The sequence below is a fragment of the Ursus maritimus genome, unplaced genomic scaffold (genome assembly GCF_017311325.1).
Source record: "Ursus maritimus isolate PB19 unplaced genomic scaffold, ASM1731132v1 scaffold_6, whole genome shotgun sequence".
NCBI classification, from domain to species: domain Eukaryota; kingdom Metazoa; phylum Chordata; class Mammalia; order Carnivora; family Ursidae; genus Ursus; species Ursus maritimus.
Genome location: NW_024426774.1, coordinates 23226090 through 23243522, shown reverse-complemented (window position 1 = coordinate 23243522; position 17433 = coordinate 23226090). Strand labels below are relative to the sequence as shown.

General features: G+C 43.8%; 1 protein-coding gene across 1 annotated transcript in view; it reads left to right on the top strand.

Annotated features, from left to right (window-relative positions):
* Window positions 1-17433, top strand: part of ALK (ALK receptor tyrosine kinase) — a 674923-nt gene that overhangs the window by 71035 nt on the left and 586455 nt on the right. The gene's annotated exons all lie outside the window — the stretch shown is intronic.

Here is a 17433-nt window from a genome sequence, read left to right as displayed (position 1 = left end):
ACCTGCCCTTAATCCAGAGCATGAGGGTCTTTCTCGAAGAGTTGAGTAACTGTGCAGTGAGAAAGTCCATTGTTGAGTGATTAAAAAAATCAAAGCAGAACAACACAAAAGCCCAGACACACAGGATGTAGCTGTATGCCCGGGGGGAGCATGCACGTGATGATCACTGAAACACTCCTAGGTCCAGATTCACCCTCCAGTTCGCGCTTGTTCTGAGGTTTCATGATGAGCCTCTTCTTGAGTTCCTGAGCTCATGAAACCTTCCAATAAATCTCTTGTTACTTGAGGTACCTCGCTGTGACCAAAGAGTCCGTCTAGCTAGAACTTCTCTGAGGGTCCTTAATATTTTTTTCTTTTTTCAATAGTCATAAATATATCTATCATGTCTTGCTTATCAGATACCAAATTCCTTGAGGTAGGTTCCAATTCAGAGTCACCTTTTAGGCTTCTGATAAAAATTGTTAGACTAAAAAGAGAAAGGGAAGGAGGGAGGGAGGGAGAAGAAGAGGAAAAGAGAAGTCAGGAGGAAAGAAGGTGTGAAGGAGGGAAAGAAGGAGGGAGAGTAAGAAGGACGGAGGGGAAAGGGAAGGCTGCAGGGAGGAAGGGAAGAGGGGAAGTTCCTTTCTGGAGGTACGTGACGTGCGCGAGCTGCAGATCACCGCTGTGTACACCGTGGCTGGGGTGAGAGTGGGGAGGGAATGGGTGGGACTCGGGATGAGGATGAAGCTGAATTTTTCACGAAGAAAGGCCAGAGAAGCCCCTTATTCAGAGCAGAGGTTTGTTTTTGGAGAAATGATTTTTGATGGATATTTTTGGGAGCTGAGCAAATGGAAGTTTATGTCACCACCAATTCTGTCTGTTTCAATTTGGCAAAGGCAGATTTCCTCACCCCATTCTGTGTTTCAGATGGTGCTGAAAAGAGCCCCACTGGCTGGGCTGTACTGAAGGCGGCTGGTTGGTTGGTCACTTAGCTCCCAGGACTCTCCAAGCACAGCCCCAGCCGCGGCTTCCTGCTATTACCCAGAAGGCCAATAGAGGGCTCCCAAGAACACTGAGCAAAATTGGGTGGCCTTCACCACAGAGAGGTTCAACTGTAATGGCAGTTACCCTTGTGGTTACCTAACATGCAAAGGGATAGATCTGGATTCAGATGGGAAAGCCACAAACGGGGGCAAGTGCCATGAACGCAATAGAAGTTGCTGCATTGGAGAAATCTCAGATTAGTTGGTATGCAGTATGCTGGACATGTTAAAGCCTTAATTCTGTGCACTGTTAGCTTGGAAAAAAAAATCACTTAATTTCTCTAGGCCTCAGTTGGCCCTACTTAAAAAAAAAATGTGAGGGGCGCCTGGGTGGCTCAGTCAGTTGAGCGTCAGACTCTTGGTTTCAGCTCAGGTCCTGATCTCATGGGTTCTGAGATCGAGCCCTGCCCTGGGCTCCATGCTCATCAGGAAGTCTGCTTGAAGAGTCTCTTCTTCTGCCCCCCCCTCCACTCGCTTGTGCATGTACATGTGCGCTCGCTCTCTCTCTCTCTCTCTCAAATAAATAAATGTTTGTTTTTACATGTGATACCGCAACAGTGAGAGCCTGGCTTTCTAAGACCTTTTAAGGTTTAACCTTCTATTACTCCAACTTACAGGAATCATGTTCAGGAACAGTCTGGCAAAACATGGCTTACTCAACAAAAAGAGGGTTAATCCTGCCCCCCAACACAGGACTAACAAAATGGTTCTATTATACACTTAGAATAATAGTTAGAATAGAGAGAACAGTCTTTAATGACCTAGTGAGCTCGAGACACTATGATGTGGGTGAAAATGACACTCATTAGAGCCGAAAGACTTTGATTGAGACCTTGACTTTATTTACTGGCTAATCCCTTCACCTCTCTGAGTCTCAGTTTCTTCATCTGTAAAATGGGGATAATCCAAGTTTCCTTGCCTACTCCAAAGTATGAAGGTCAAAGATAATGCAGCGAAAGTACTTTGGTTACTGTGTTGTGTCCTTCAAGTAAGTGTTCAGCTATTAATAGATGCACTAACTTACATGGTCCAAATGTAGAGACATAGACTGTGTGAATGCCTTGAGTCCTTTCCTTCCTAAACTTAAGGTCTCATATAAACTGCATTATAGCAGTTTGTAATCTTTGTAATCTCCTTTCAGCATAAAATAAATTAGGAAAGAAATATTTCTGAAGTGCAGAGGAGTAGGAACTAGATTTGCAGAACTTAGAACTGGAAGGGAATTCAAGAGATGAAGCAAAACCATCTCTTGTGATGGTTTGTGATTTGTAGCCAACATTGAGACTGTGTTCGAAGTAGGAACCAATGTGTGTTTGTATTGATTTATTTATTCATTTATTCATTCATTTCAGTTGCTTGAGGTTCTAAGGAATACAGATTTTGGGATTTGGGAAAGAACTAGGGTCTCACAATGGGCTTGTCTATTTATTCACCCCCTCAAGCATGTGTTGAGATATACCTGTTTGCCAGACACCACGTTGATGCAGGAGGCAAGACAAAGATATACAAACTATGATCCCTCCCTTCAAGGAACCCTGAGCACTCTGCCTGTCACATAGTAAATACATTGAGATGGAGATAGAGATCGATTTTTGTTTTTGTTTTAGGATGAATGAGACACAGATGTCAAGGAGGTAGTAGAGTGGTTAAGAACAAAAGCTTTGGAGTCAGACAGCCTTGGGTCTAATCGCAGATCTGCTAAGTAAACTGGCTTTGTCCTTGAGCAAGTTATTTGGCTTGTCTAAACCTTAGCCTCCTGTAAATTGGGTTAGTGCTGACTACCTTGAAGAGTGGCTATCAGGATCAAATGAGCTGATGTGTATAAAGCTACAGTGAGCAGCACCTGGTAAACCCGCCATACATGGTGGTTATTGCTGGCATCACTGTCGTCATTACAGAGAGCCACGATACCAAGCCATGCTAGATTTCACAAGTCATCCTGAGTATCATGGAAGTTCAGAGGAGGGAGCACTCAGCAAGGCTTTGTCAGGAATGACCCTTAGGCCACTTAAAGGAGGAGGGGACTTTCCCAGATGTAAGGAAAAGGTCATGCCAGGGAGATACAGGAAAGGATTTGAGCACAGGAGGGAAGCAGGAGAGAGCATCGCATGTGGTAAGAATGAAGAGACATTTATTTTGCCGTAACAAAAAGCTCTTGTTGTGATCTACTTAATGCATTCGTTTCTGATTTTGAAATTTCCATAAAGATATCTTGCCATGTCTCTCTGTGTAGGAAATTGCCTCAATTATCCTAATGTTCTGCTGGTCTGAATTGGAAGGCAGTTATGTGGAATCTTAAAGATGATGAAACTTGTCTTCTGGAATTCTCGACTACTTTTCCCTCTGCCAGTTTTCCATCTTACTGGGTTTTTCACCCCGCCCAGTCATCCAGGATCTCCATGTACTTAAAAAAAACTATTTTTCTTAATACATATGTAATGTATGTTTATTGAGGAGAAATTAGAACACAGAATGAAAACTACCTCCTGTGACTCTCATGGTATTGACCCAGTCATCCCCCAAAAACACATTCTTAGAAAAAGAGCTGATGCACTAATTTATAAAGGTACAAATGGTTTTCAGTGTTACCCCATTTAAGGGCTTTTGCTTTATGAACAGGCAGAGTGCTTCAAGGTAAATGAATTGGAATTTCAGGCGTCTGCAGGCACAAAGGGAAGTCATTTTGGGTGGTAAAGATGATACCAGTATGTACTTAAAAAATAAAAGTATATTATTGGCCAGTTACACATAGAAGTTGATTTTATTTTTACTTTTTTAAAAACTTTTATTGAGAAATATATATGTATCATGAGATGCATGTATCTTTAGTGTACAGTTGGAGGTTTTGACAGTTGAATGCTCCTGGCATACCCTCATCCCTATCAGGATGTACATTTTCACCAGCACGGAAAGACCCCTTGCCCCTTGCCAGTAATCCACCCCTTAAAGAAAGCAACCACTGTGATTTCTTTCAACATAGATTCATTTTGCTAGAATTTCATCTGTTCTTTTGTGTTTGGCTTCTTTTATTTAGCATAATATCTGTGATATATATGTTGTGTGTATTAGGGTTTTTTTATGAATAGTATTCTGTTATTAGATTGGAAAATATACATTCTCCTGTTGATGGACATTTGGGTTATTTTCAGTTTGGAGCTATTATAGATAATCCCATAAGTGACTGAGGCTCTGTTCATTTTTTCCTGTCATTCTTTTCTCTTCAGTTCTCTATTCCTTCTAGTTTGGATAGTTCCTGTTGCCTGGTTTTCAAGTTCACTGATCTTTCCTTCTGTAGTGTTATCTGTTGTTTAATCCCATCCAGTGAAGTTTTCATTTCAGATGTTGTATTTCGTTATTCTAGAATTACTATTAATTCTTTTTTACTCACCATTACTCTACTGTGATTTCTTGTTTGTTCATTAAGTTCATGCTTTCTTTTAAATCTTTGAACATATTTATAATACCTCTTTTAAAGTCACTGACTGCTAATTTGTTCTTCTGTATCATTTCTCATCTGTTTCTATGAAATGATGCTTCTCCTGGTAGTGGATCATATTTTTTTGTTTCTTTGCCTATATGGTGATTTTTTATTGTATGCTGGACATTATTGATGCTACAGTGTTGACTGCTTAGGTTTCTTTGTCTTCCTTAATAGATAGTTGAATTCTGCTCTGGCAGGCAATTTATTTACTTGTGAGTCAGTTTAATCCTTTTGAGGCTTGTTTTTAAACTTTCTTAGGGATGACCTAGAGCAGCCTTTAACCTAGGGCCAGCTTAGGCCTATTCTTAAGGCATGGACTTTCTGGTGTCTCTAATGAATAATTAGGATTTTTCAGTGTGGCTGGTGAGAACTCTAATGTCTCCCAGTATCTCTAGTAGATTGGGATACAGCCTCTAGTAGAAAAAGGAAGAATTATCCTCCGGAAATTGTTTTTTCTTTGGTATATGTTATTTTTCTAGGCCTGTGAAGTCATGCCTTCCATGTATTAAATATAGTGGTCAGCCAAAGACTCAAGGGGATATCTGTGCAGATTTGTGGATCTCCTTCTTTGTACCACTCCCTTCTTCCTGGTACTATATCCCAGGAATTTCAGCCACTTCAGTAGCCCTGAGCCCCAATATTTGTCTCCTGGGCTCAGCAAGACCACGTTTGTGATCCCTTTTATTGTGCTACAGTCCATCAAGTGCCTCCAGATAGAAAACTGAGTCAGATGCATGGCTCATCTCATCTGTTTTCCCTTTCTCAAGAAGTCATTTGCTGCTTCCTGTCCAATGCCAGAAAATAGTGATTTCATATGTATTTTTCTGGTTTTATAAGTATTTTCATTAGGGCATATAGCTCTGTGCCAGTTATTCTATCTTGATTAAAGTGAAACACCATGTAAAGTAGTTCTGTTAGCTCATTTTGCATATGGAGAAACTAAGGCATTGACCATAGATGATCTAGGATCATGATATTACCAAACCATGGTAAAGCTAGAATAATAGCAAGTTTTAAGTTCTTGGTTTTTCTAACCAAAAGTATAGTCTCTCATAAAAAAAAAAAATGTCTGTAAGCAGATTGTGGGGATAAATTGATACTCACAGAAATAAAATCATATTTCATAGAGAAGCAATAGATCTCAATGTTCTAAGCTCTGATTTACTGTGGTAGTCATTAGTGAAGTTTGCCCCTGGCCTGCTTTTAGTTGGGTGGGACTATAAAACCAGTCAAAGACAGTGACTTGTTAGCAGAAGTGATACATGTTAATTCTGAGTGAACACTTAACTGCTGGCTGAGACTTTCAGTCTCTCTTTTCATTATGTCATGGTAACTGGCATTGTTTAAGATGATGGCTCTGTTAGCCTGGGCTTTTGAGTGACTAAGGTAAGCAGGGACCAACTGCTTCTGAACTCTCAGTGGACAAGTAGCATGAGCAAGAAGTAGTCCTTTATTGTTTTAAGCCATTGATTTGGGGGTTGTATGTTTTGTGTAATACAGCCTATCCTAAATGATAGAATCTGGATAAAACTTGATTGTCTTAGGTTGGTTTCCCAGAAGCAGACCCGGAGATGAAAATTTGTATCCAAGTTACTTTTTTAAAAAATTATACTATACTTAACATACAGTGTTATATCAGTTTCAGGTGTACAATATAGTGATTCAGCAGTTTCCTATACTACTCAGTGTTCATAAAGATAAGTGTACTCTTAATCCCCTTCACCTGTTTCACCTATCCCCCCACCCCAACATCAGATGGTATGCTACAGCCTGATTTTACAGAGGAATTCTGGACCTTAAGTTTTGCCTTGATGTTCTTTCAACTCAAGGCAAGGGAGTTGGGCTTTCTTATGAGCATATACTACCATGGTTAGGGAGGGGAGGCCGGTGCACAGAGAATAAGTAGGCGGCAGTACAAGGGGATCTAGGCGAAGCAACAGCATGGCCCACTACCGTGATCACAAGGGAGGGGGAGAAAGCTTTGTACCTTCATTTTGAGTTCTGTACAACAGGAAGACTCAATTTCTTATCTCATAAACAACGGCGTGGAATAAATGCACTGTAATATTTTTTGAAGATGGAAATGCTGGTGGTTGCAGAAATCTCATATGGAAAGACCTTTCTCCCTTGTGTTAGTATGTCTTGACTGTTAAGAAACACTCCATAGTATAGCCACTGAATTTTCATGCAAATGTCCTACTAGCATTTTCTCCTACTTCCTCAGCCTCTGAATGAACTTAGAGTAAAAGAGAGCTGCAAAATTTGCCTTCAGCTCTTGTTGTTGCTCAGGGTCCTCCGACCATTGCTATACAAAACGACGTGGGTCACAATTGCTTGTTTTCTTGTCACTGCTTGACTTACCCCCTCATCAGCCCAGCCCGAGTGATGGCTGCCTCCTTAGTTGGCTTAGATCACAAGACTTTGGGGAACTTGTCTAGTGGGCAGATTGTCTTTACTAAGATTGCTGAATGAGTTACGCTGTTTTTGTGCTCTTTAAAGGTGGAGCAAATGGACTTTTGCCTGCCACAATTTGAAGTGAAGGTGTATGTTTCTTTTACTGCCGTTAATGCTGCAGTTACTACTGAAGGCAGATCAGGTGACTGTCTTTGTATGCTTTGGTGTGAGTGATGTGGAAAGAGTTCTAGATTAGGTGCAGTAAAGTGGTTGGGGACCAAGTGATAATTTGGGACTATAGAATCTTATCCCTCTTTATCTTTCTCTCCTTTTGTTTTTTCCTTATCTCTTCTCCCCTCGCTCACCTGTTTTATTTGTTGACATTTCTGGACAAATATTTCTCGTTGCAATATCAGTTCTTCCATCTTGATTTTTAACCTGATAGAATGTTTGTTATATTGGCATTATAGCTGATGTCTAAATCCACTTCAGTATTCGCTTTGGGAAATTTTTACTGTGCCCTCCCACTCTATCTAGTTTGTACATGTTAGCATTGCCCTAGTTGTTTAGAAATGATCCTTCCCCTAGAATTTTCTGCCGCCAGCTCTGTCAACCGTTTACAAAAATAACCTGTCAAGTCAGTTGAGGTAATGGATAAGATGGGCTATTTGACGTTGTGTGAGGGCCACAAAACCGGACTAACTCTGCTGGATTTTTCAGTTTTTTACTAATTGAGTGGGTACCGTGTAGACAATAAGCATACCGTGTGATTGGAGCTCCCAGTCAGAAAGAAGCATGCTTCTCAATGTCCCCAAACAGCATTGGCTGAGAGGTGGAGTGATTTTAACCTTACCAGATGTGTGACCTTGCTAGACACATTCTCTGATTTCATTAGCATTTTGGAGTCTCACATTCCTGATGTATATCTTAGGATAATTTAAATAATCTATCAGACATTTGTATGGTCTTCTGCAGTTCACAAAGTGCTTTTGTGTACCTGCCTCCATTTTGTCTGCCCAACTGTGTTCTGATATCTTTATGTGATTAAACTGTGCTCCCTGGCTTGAGAAAATGAGACCTGGGTTGGACTAGAAAGTGTAGTTAATATTGTTAATGACAACGTCTGTAAGGGGTCTCCAGAAACCATGTGACTAGGCTTCCAAGGACAGTGGCACCAGAACTGTCTGGAGCTGGAGGTTGTGAATTGTGTTTATAATTGTTCAGGAAAGAAGAGGCTGCATACCCTTGCTCAGTAGGCAAGGCCTTTAGAATCAAATAGACCTGGGCTGCAGTCCTGAATCCACCACTTACCAGCTGTGTTACCTTAGGTAAATTCTATATCTTTGAGTCTGTTTCCTCATTTGTAAAATGAGGGTTAAAATGCCTTCAACGTGCAGCAGTGTCGTGAAGATTAAATCAGACAACTCATGTGAAGCACATGTTCGGTGCCTGGCACACAGTAAGCACGCAGAAAATGGCAACTCTTCTGGGTACTGAGTGGTCCTCGCTATGGGGAGTCCTTCATTATATTTAACTTTAGTCTCTTTTAGAGAGCTCAGAATATGGAAAATAAGTGACTCAGCTCTTCAACCCAACTAGTGAAAATTCAGACCATAGAGCATGGGAGGCTACTTTGTCCAAAGACTGACCTGATAGTGTGAAGGCAGCTGGATTTCCAATTTTGTTCAGTGTCTTCCAGATTCAGGGCCAAGCCATTATTGCAGGGGTGCAGGGCAGAACTGCCTTTCCATCACTCTGTTCATCAGATCCCCACAGAGATTATGACAGAGGAGAGAACAGGGACCCTGTACTCACTGACCTTCTTGGCATGAGAACATTTAAGTGGTTTAAGAATCTGGGGGCTTCCTGGGAAGTCCTGTCCTCTACCAGACCTCTCTGTCCTGTGCAGTATGATTCAACCTCCCTGCCTCAAGTGCTCCCTGGGCTCTCCCCCCCACCCACATTAGTCTTTTCTTCTGCCGTTTTCTTCCCTCTTCTGCCCTCTTCATGCCTCCACTGAACACACTCTTCCTACACTTCTTTGCCAAGTCAAATTGTGCACAGTCTTCAGAGTTCAGCTTGACTGCCACTTCCTCAGGGAAGTAAGCCTGTCCCGACCCTCCTCACTTCCCTTACATGATTTCATAGTGGAGTAACAATTTTGCATTCGTTTCTGTGCTTACTTAATCTATGTCCACTAGCCTTTGAGATCTGTGAGCACGGGCACAGCTTTTCTCAGAGACTGGTGCATAGTAGCTGCTCCATAAACACGTGTAATCTAGGTGGATAAACAGGTGGAGGGGTGAGCATTAGGAATCAGGCACAGTGGTTGGTAGCTAGCCCACTGTGCTGAAGAAGCACAGGTTCTGACTTTCCTCCTGGCTGCAAGAAGCTGAGTTCAGAAACTTGAAGATCCCTGGGCAAAATGCCCACCTGTGTAGCGCCATGAGGCATGACCGGGAAAACTGGGGCATTTGTGTAGACCCTAGCGTGTACACACCTTCACTCTCATGTGCATTGCACATATCCCATCCCTCCAAAGACAACCTATTTTGAGTTCCTTTTTTGTTGTTCCTTGGTTTACCCCTTTGAGAGATCCACCCCTCATTCTTCACCTTGATTTCCTGGTTCTGACACATTTGGGTGCTGTCTGCCTCTTGGACTCTCCTGCTTGTGAGAGCTCTCAAAGACCAGGGTCTTTTGAGAGTCCCCACTCCCACCCTTCTGAAATTGCTACCTGAATTTGCCAGACATTCTGCTTTCTGGGTCCTCCACCCTCTCCCTTCCTATTACTAGCTGGGAGTCCTATGGAATTGGCTTTTGAACATCCAGAATTCCCATCCCGTCTATCTGTGGTGTTAAGATATCCCACATTACCATCCCGTGCTTGTCCATTTCCATAGAGATGACAATGCAGACAAGGGACCTCACCTCACAGGGTAGCAGTGAAAATTCACCCTTACTCAAGATTCCTTTCCTGTTGCTTAGAAGTTTTTCATAAATCTTGTTCAGTACACTGAAATCTTTCAGCGATAAGGCCCTATGCAGTTAGAACACTGTGAAACCCCAACTTTTCTAACAGTCTCAGAATTAAGCATGCAATGAAAATGGTTAACCTATTCAGGAGATAGTAGCCATTAACCCAGACAGACGCTCACAAGTAATGCCTTGCACTTGCTGTATAATAATGAGAACTATTAACTATGAATGACCTCATTTGTCCTTCTGGCATGTGTGTCCCGTAGAGAGTGACACATACGTAAACGGCCATTTAGCATCTGGGGAAACTGTAGCCTAGACAGGTTAAATGGTTTTTATCAACAACTAAGGCTAACCATTAGGTGTTGAACCTTGGGAAGGCATTGCATATAGCGGCTTTGTTGCCATAAAAGCTATCAGTTAGAGTGAGGGTGAGATGAGAAGCCAAAACTAACAACTGACTTGGTCAGTAGTGTTGGGACTGGGTCAACATGGGACACAGTGCAAGCAGGAAGAACTGGAGGGGCTGATTAGGAACTAGGAGTTCGGCCTGCCGTGGAGTCATCATACCTAAGGGCGCAGGAGAAGGCAGATCTCAAGTGTGCTTCTCCAAGTTTAATATACATACAGATATCCTGGGGATCTTCTGATTCAGGAGGGCAGGGTCAGGCCTGAGACACTATTTCTAATAAGCTCCAAGCCAATGTTACAGTTATTGGTCACTGGATCACCTTGAATAGCCAGCGTCTCAGGAGCCCTAAGCCGGGACACAAGACCTTGTACCAATAGGGCTCTTCTTAGCTTTTGAAAGCCCTAGATCTGTTTCCCCAGTGGGGCCTTCTTTCGTCGCATGGTTGGCGAGGTAATGACTGTCAATGGGACATACTGGGCTATGCCCACATCCTGGAACGTGACATTAGCAACAACCCTACGTTTTGAAGTTGAGAAATTGTTTTCCCTCTGCAGTGACTAATTCCGTTGAAAGGAGAGAGAACTCTTTGCTGTTGGTGTCTTTGTGAAGGACAAAGCATGTGTTTGTTCACAGAATTGTAAGAAACGATTGAAAATAAGTTTTCCTGAAGGTATTTACAGCCAAGAACCTCACTAAAACATCCACTCCACATTGAATAGAGGGGTGATAGGCTACACAAACACGCTGTCTTCAGCAAGTTGGAGCCAAGTCAGTGTTCAACTTCTCAGCAGCCAGCGGCTCCATGCCACTTTAGTTTGCCAAGGGAGTGATGAAGGATGCCCGGATTGGAAAGCAAACCTTGGGAGAGAGAGCAAATTATGGCATCAATGTAACGGAAATCTCAACTCTTCACCCAGAGGCTGACAGCTCCCGTGTTCCCATCAGCCCAGCATGTTTGCTGAGACTTGCACCTACTGAGAAGAGATCAAAGTTCAGTAGGAGGAGAGAGCCTCATAGATCAGGGTCAGAGCAGGCTGAGAGGGAGGTGCGTACACCCACAGCTCCAGGCAACAGGCTTCAGAGAATCTGGGACCGTCTTGCACTGGTACCCTGAGATTTTTCTAACACCAGACCTCAGTAATATTAGGATTGGTTTACTCTTGGGGCACCTGGGTGGCTCAGTCAGTTAAGCGTCTGCCTTTGACTCCAGTCATGGTCCCGGAGGCCCTGGGATAGAGACCAGCGGGCCTCCTGCTCAGTGGGAAGTCTGTTTCTCCCTCTCCCTCTGCTCCTTCCCCTGCTCATGCTCTCTCTCTCTCTAATAAATAAATAAAAATCTTTAAAAAAAGATAGGTTCACTCTTCACTGAGAATTAATTTAATGAATAATATACTTCCCTTTGTAGGTGAAAATGATTTTAGTAGTGGACCCACATCTCTCATACAAGTACAGACCTGTAATCCGATTCTATGTGAATCAGCTGTCCTCAAAACAACTGTGACAAGCCTAAAGCATGTACAGCCTTGCTTGGTAATAATCTTAGGCTCCATGCAGTAGAACTGAGAGGGATGTCCTTGTTCTTTTTCCTTATAAACAACAACCTGGACTGCTTCCCACCTAGCTCCCTGATTTTGGGAGGGATGCCAGAATCTACAAGCTCAGCTCCAGCCAGCTCCACGAGTAGAGCTGGGTTGTTTAGCCATATCCATCCTTCATCCCAGGGCCCTTTACAGAGCCAGGGGTAGAAAGTTTTCTCAGGCTGTGGGACTGGTTTCTTAGTGGGGACATTAAATCACTTAAGATGGGGTTTGAGCCTATCAGTTAAGTCCCTGACCCTGCGCTCAGACAACAGAACTCACTAAACAGATTGGACTAAGTACTAAGGAAAAAAAAAAACAACAAAGCATCTCTACTATGTAAGTTCTGCAGAGAACTCATTGGCTAGCAGCTCATAAGCAGAGAAGACCTGTGCATTAGAGATCATCACATCATCACAGCAAACCACAGGAAGCAAGTGTGTTTCTTTTTAGAAATGTTTGGCTTGCCTCTTCTTCTTAGAAGGTCACTGGGGTTTTGCTTTAGACAGTGTACCACAAATTAGGAATTTTGAACAAATTCCTTAGCCTCTTTGGACCTTGACTCCTCACATATAAAATGACCTTGGAGGCCTTTCCTTCTAACTCTGATATTCTAATTTTCCTGGGCTTGGCAAAAACCTTGCATTCAGAGCTGCTTCCGAACTGTGCGCTGCTCTGAGACCATTACTTGGTATCTCTAAGCCTTTCTTTTCCTTCTAGCAATATTTGTGCCATCAGATATCTTACGATCATTGAAAGATACTGGATTGAGACTGATTTTTTGTTAGTCTCCAAAACTTGGATTTCAGTTCATATATTTGGAAATCAATCTCCTATAAGAGTACAGCAGCTGAAAGCAAACCTTTTGAAATGTCATACTATTAACACACCCCCTTACATGGGTTTAAAATTTGACACCTAATACCAGCATAACATGCACCTGTAGGACTGCAGCCATGAGCTTAGATAAAAGCATTGTGAGTGCCAGTCCAATTCTCTGTTCCTTACAGCAAAGAAACCAGGTGATGCCCTCCCTTCAGCGCTCAGTCAATGCTTGGTGGTCCCCAATGCAGGTACCTGGGGAGAACCAGATCTGATTTATTGCTCCGATTAATCATGGAGGGCAAGACAGGCTGGTGTTGGACTTTCTCTAGAGAGAGTATGAGAACATTATTCTCCTCATTCTTGCACACCAGAAACATTCGCTGCTGCTTCAAGCACAGAAAGGGTTGCGTAAACATTTTAATATTGCATGAGGCTTGTATAAGACTGACTGAGTATGTGAATGGTAAAGCTTGACATATAAAGAGACAGAAAAAGCGGGAAAAAAAGAGAGATCCTGGTAAAGACCTAAGATTGTATTTTTTTTTGTTTTGTTTTCCCTCAACTAGAAAGGCTGTCTGTAGTAACTCAGAACGTTTTGATAATTCTCATTATAGACTTTTGTCATGGTGATATATCACAGCCCATGGTAAATCAAGCCCAAATGCCAAAAAGTACAGGGATATTTCCTTTTTTCTTGATTTTTTACACACAAAAATTCTTATAAAATCACAGCCACTCTGTCTCCCCCCCCCCCCAAGAGTTTGGGGTTTTGCAGTTGGATTTCTACTACCCTAGATAGAGAGGTAGCCTTTCTGTAGATTTCAGCGCTATGGTCTGTTTGTCCCTCCTGCAGAACTCTAGGGCCAGGACAGAGCTGCTGGGGAGAGGGTGGTAGGGCAGCACAGGCCAGGCCAGTCCCATGTGGGTACCTCTCACCTGAAAGGGCCCCGGGGGGGGCATTTGTGTAGGGAAAATTTACTTTGTTTGGTTTTCGTATTCAGTGGGTCACAAGACCAAGCTGTGGGCCACCTGGCATCTTAGTCTTGATCCCTGGGCTCCAGAACATCTTTCTTATGATCACTCTCTTCCAAGCCCCACCATTTCCACATCTAATTTCTTTTTCTGATGTTTTGATTCTAGCTTCTGAACTTTTCTCAGATGCTTCCACATTTCTTCATCTCCATCCTGGTCCAAGCTCAAGTCATTTCCTGCCTGCACTGGCCTCCAAGCTCATTTACTGTATCTTTCTTTATCCAGTCCCTGCCACATGCTAATGGTGGTTTTTGTCATTCAATGATTTCTTCTAGGATTCTTTTAGATAGAAAACATCATTCTTAAGCTGGAGTATCAGACTCTTCGGATCTGCCTCCTGACTGTTCTCCAGCTTCCACGGCCACCATTCCCTACCTCGCACTTCATGGTCCAACCCTGTTGACTTTCTTTACATTCCTTGAAGTACCAAGGTCTCTCATTCCTCTAGCTCTTCACACACACACTTTGTGGTATTGATTTAGCTCCCTGTCTCTCTTTCTTGACTAAAATTAAGCCATGGACTGGACCATGCTCATCTTTCTCTTTGTTATGCCCCAGGGTACCTAGCAGAGGCCCCATAATGGGCACTCAATAAATATATGACAAATGAATGGATGGATAGATGAACAGATGAGGCAAACAAAGGAGTCAATGTCTGGAAAAGGCTTCTACTGTAACTGCTTCCACACATAATCCTTGAATTTAGAGAAAGAGGCCAAAACTTAGAAGGATCTTAGGGAGAGCATAACCAGCTGCCTCATTTTGTAAGCAAGGAAACCAAGGCTCTGACAAGTCAAATGATTCACCCAGCATCACACAGCACACAGCCTAGAGCTAGTATCCTGAGACTAGAATCTAGGTCTTCCAATGCTTGTTCTAATAATACTGTATCCATTGCTATGTCTCCAAAGAAGTTTGTCAACTTCTAGAACCTTAGAGATAGGAGAAATCTTTTTCATTTAATGAGTGAGGCACCACCCTAGGTTCAGAGAGGAAGAAGGACTTGCTCCAGGTCAATTTTTTCAGACTGCCCAAGTCCTAGAGAACAAGATGGGCATCAGCCCCTCAATCATAGCCCCGGCCACGCTGAAGTGAAGCAACCTATGAGCTAATAGACAATGACTTTTGACTACTCATGAGGCCAGGACGGTTCCCCCCCGGCCAATGGTCAGAATTTAGATTCTGCCATGCCAGTTTTACATTTCCTCTGCCCTCCCTTGGCTGAGAGCTGGTTCTCCCTTTGTCTTCCCTCTGCCTAATTGCCCTGGTACTTTACCTTCCTAGGTTGGTCCTGTAAACCACCAGCAGATTCTAGGTAGTGGTCCAAGTCTAACCAGGTGGAATTCCAGATCTCCTCCTTGGGCAGTGGAGAGACATAGAACCACTCGCCTTTCTATGCATTGGTTCCTCTCTTGGCTGAATCAGAAGGCATTTAAGGCCTAGAAGTTACTTTACTGGATTACTGGGAAAATGCACATAAAATCCTGTGGACCCCTTGCGGAAAAAGATGGTGTAAATTCCAGACATTATCGTTATTTCCTCCTGCAGAGGAAGGCCTGATTTGAGGCTTAGACGCTAAGTAAATAGGAAGTAAGAAAACTTCCTGATACCCTTTGACTTCCCAGCAGGCCATGGGGAATGTCAGGAGAACATGTGGGACAGCTACCTTGGAGTGAACTTCCAGTCCCCAAATCTGCTGTCTGTGCTCATCTGTAGGAGGGCGACTGTGAGGAGGGGCAGTTCAGGCAAGATCGATTTCCCTTTGCTGAGACTTAATCATGGCCGGCAGTAGGAGATTGAGTTTCCTTCTCTTCCCTCGGGTTTGAGGAATGGGAACAACAGAGGGAGGCCAGGACAACCCAGCATGTGAAATGCGCTCTAGAGGTCTTCCAGTTAGTGCTGGGAAGATGTCAGGAGCCGAGCAGTCTGGAGGAATTGAGCGCCCCAGTACTCTCCTCCAGATGTACTTCATCAGTGTGGGTGGCCAGAGCTGGGGATGGGGCTGGCTTCCTTTTCATTCACATTTGTGGGGTTGGTCTTGGGCCTGTCCGGGAAGGAGGATTGAGTCTCAGGGATTAGAACTTCTCACCAAGGATGTACTGTATGGTGACTAACATAATGTAATAAAAAAACATTAAAAAAAAAAAAAGAACTTCTCACCAAGAGGCCCCCTCGATCTAGAAATTCAGGTCAGGCCCTCTTCACTTGATGTCCTGTGTAAGAGAAATTTGTTTGTCAAGGTTAGTGCGGTCCTTTCACAGTTTTCCCAAGAGCTAGCTAGATTCTTGAGGCAGGGACGATAACAGAGGATGCAAAGGAAGTGGGAGAGGGTGGATGAGGGGTGGAGGAGAGTGCCCTCCATTACTGTCACAACCTGACACAACCTTCCTCATCTTCCTCTGGCGTCAGCGACTTTAAGGACATAGCTGGGTTCCACATGTTTCCCTGTGGTGCCATAAACGTTTACTACACCGCATGGCTTTGGCGGTCAGACATCTAGGAACGGCTTTGCTGCATGCTTCAGGCTCAGGATCTTTCCCGAGGTTGCAGTCAGGTTGTTGGTCAAGACTGCAGCCACCTGAAGGCTTGACTGGAGCTGGAGAATCTCTTTCTGTGATCACCTACTCGCTTGGCCTCAGTTCCTTCCTGGGTGGACCTCCTCACAGGGCGGCTTGACTGAGCTCACGGCATGGTAGCTGTCTTTCCCCAGAGCAAGTGGTCTAAGAGGCAGTGAGGAGGAAATTCCAGTGCCTTCTTCAGTCTAGTCTTGCAAGTCAAACACTGTCACTTCCGCCACATTCTGATCACTAGAAGTGAGTCACTAATTCCTGCGCACTTTCAAGGAGAGAGGAATCAAGTTCCATCTCTTAAAGAGAGGAGTGTCAAAGAACTTGTGGTTGGATTAAAAACCACCCAAGGCCCCCACTGATAGGGACAAGTGTTTCCTGTCCTCACGCCAGATGAGTGTGGGTGCTGGGACTGCCTCTTCCTCGTCTGCAGCACGCCCCAAACCCAAGGAAGGCATGGTGCCTTCTGGTCCATGAAGGGTAGTGTCACAGGGCGTGTGGATGATATAAGGCAAGCTGTCACTCTGGTAGCATCTTTCGGTGCCCTGCTGACCGTGGGGAGTCTAGTCACTGGAGCAAAAGGGAACAAAGGTACATCCATCCTCATGCTGCAGCAGCATGTTTGAACCCTTTGCGAATGCCCCGACATAAGTGCCATCATCCAGCGGATCACACCAGCTTGCTCTGACAGTACAGTTTTCTATATTGTGCATAATTTTCCTCCACAGTCGGGGGATGTGGAAACGCCTGGGTGAGTGGGAATCTCGGTCTTCAGCCAGTCATCCCCCTCAGGGTGATAGTTCGTAACTCACGGAGAATCCTTACAGTGAGCCAGGCACTGTCTCAAGCAGTAGTAACTAATTCCTTTCACACAACAATTCTGTGAGTTGAGTGCTAGAATTTATCTTACAGGCGAGGAAATGGAAACACAAAGAGGTTACAGAGCACACGCAAAGCCGAGTAGGCGGCACTGTGCTCTTGATCCCCGCAGTGTCTGACTGCCGAGTCCCGCTCTTAGACTAAGTCCTCGTGGCTTTACCCACAGGCTTGGATGGAAGTACAGGGGAACGAGGCAGTGTCTCTCAGGTCATAATGTGAATGTGGATTTCCTGGAGTCCATGGAAACCTGTTAAAATGCAGATTC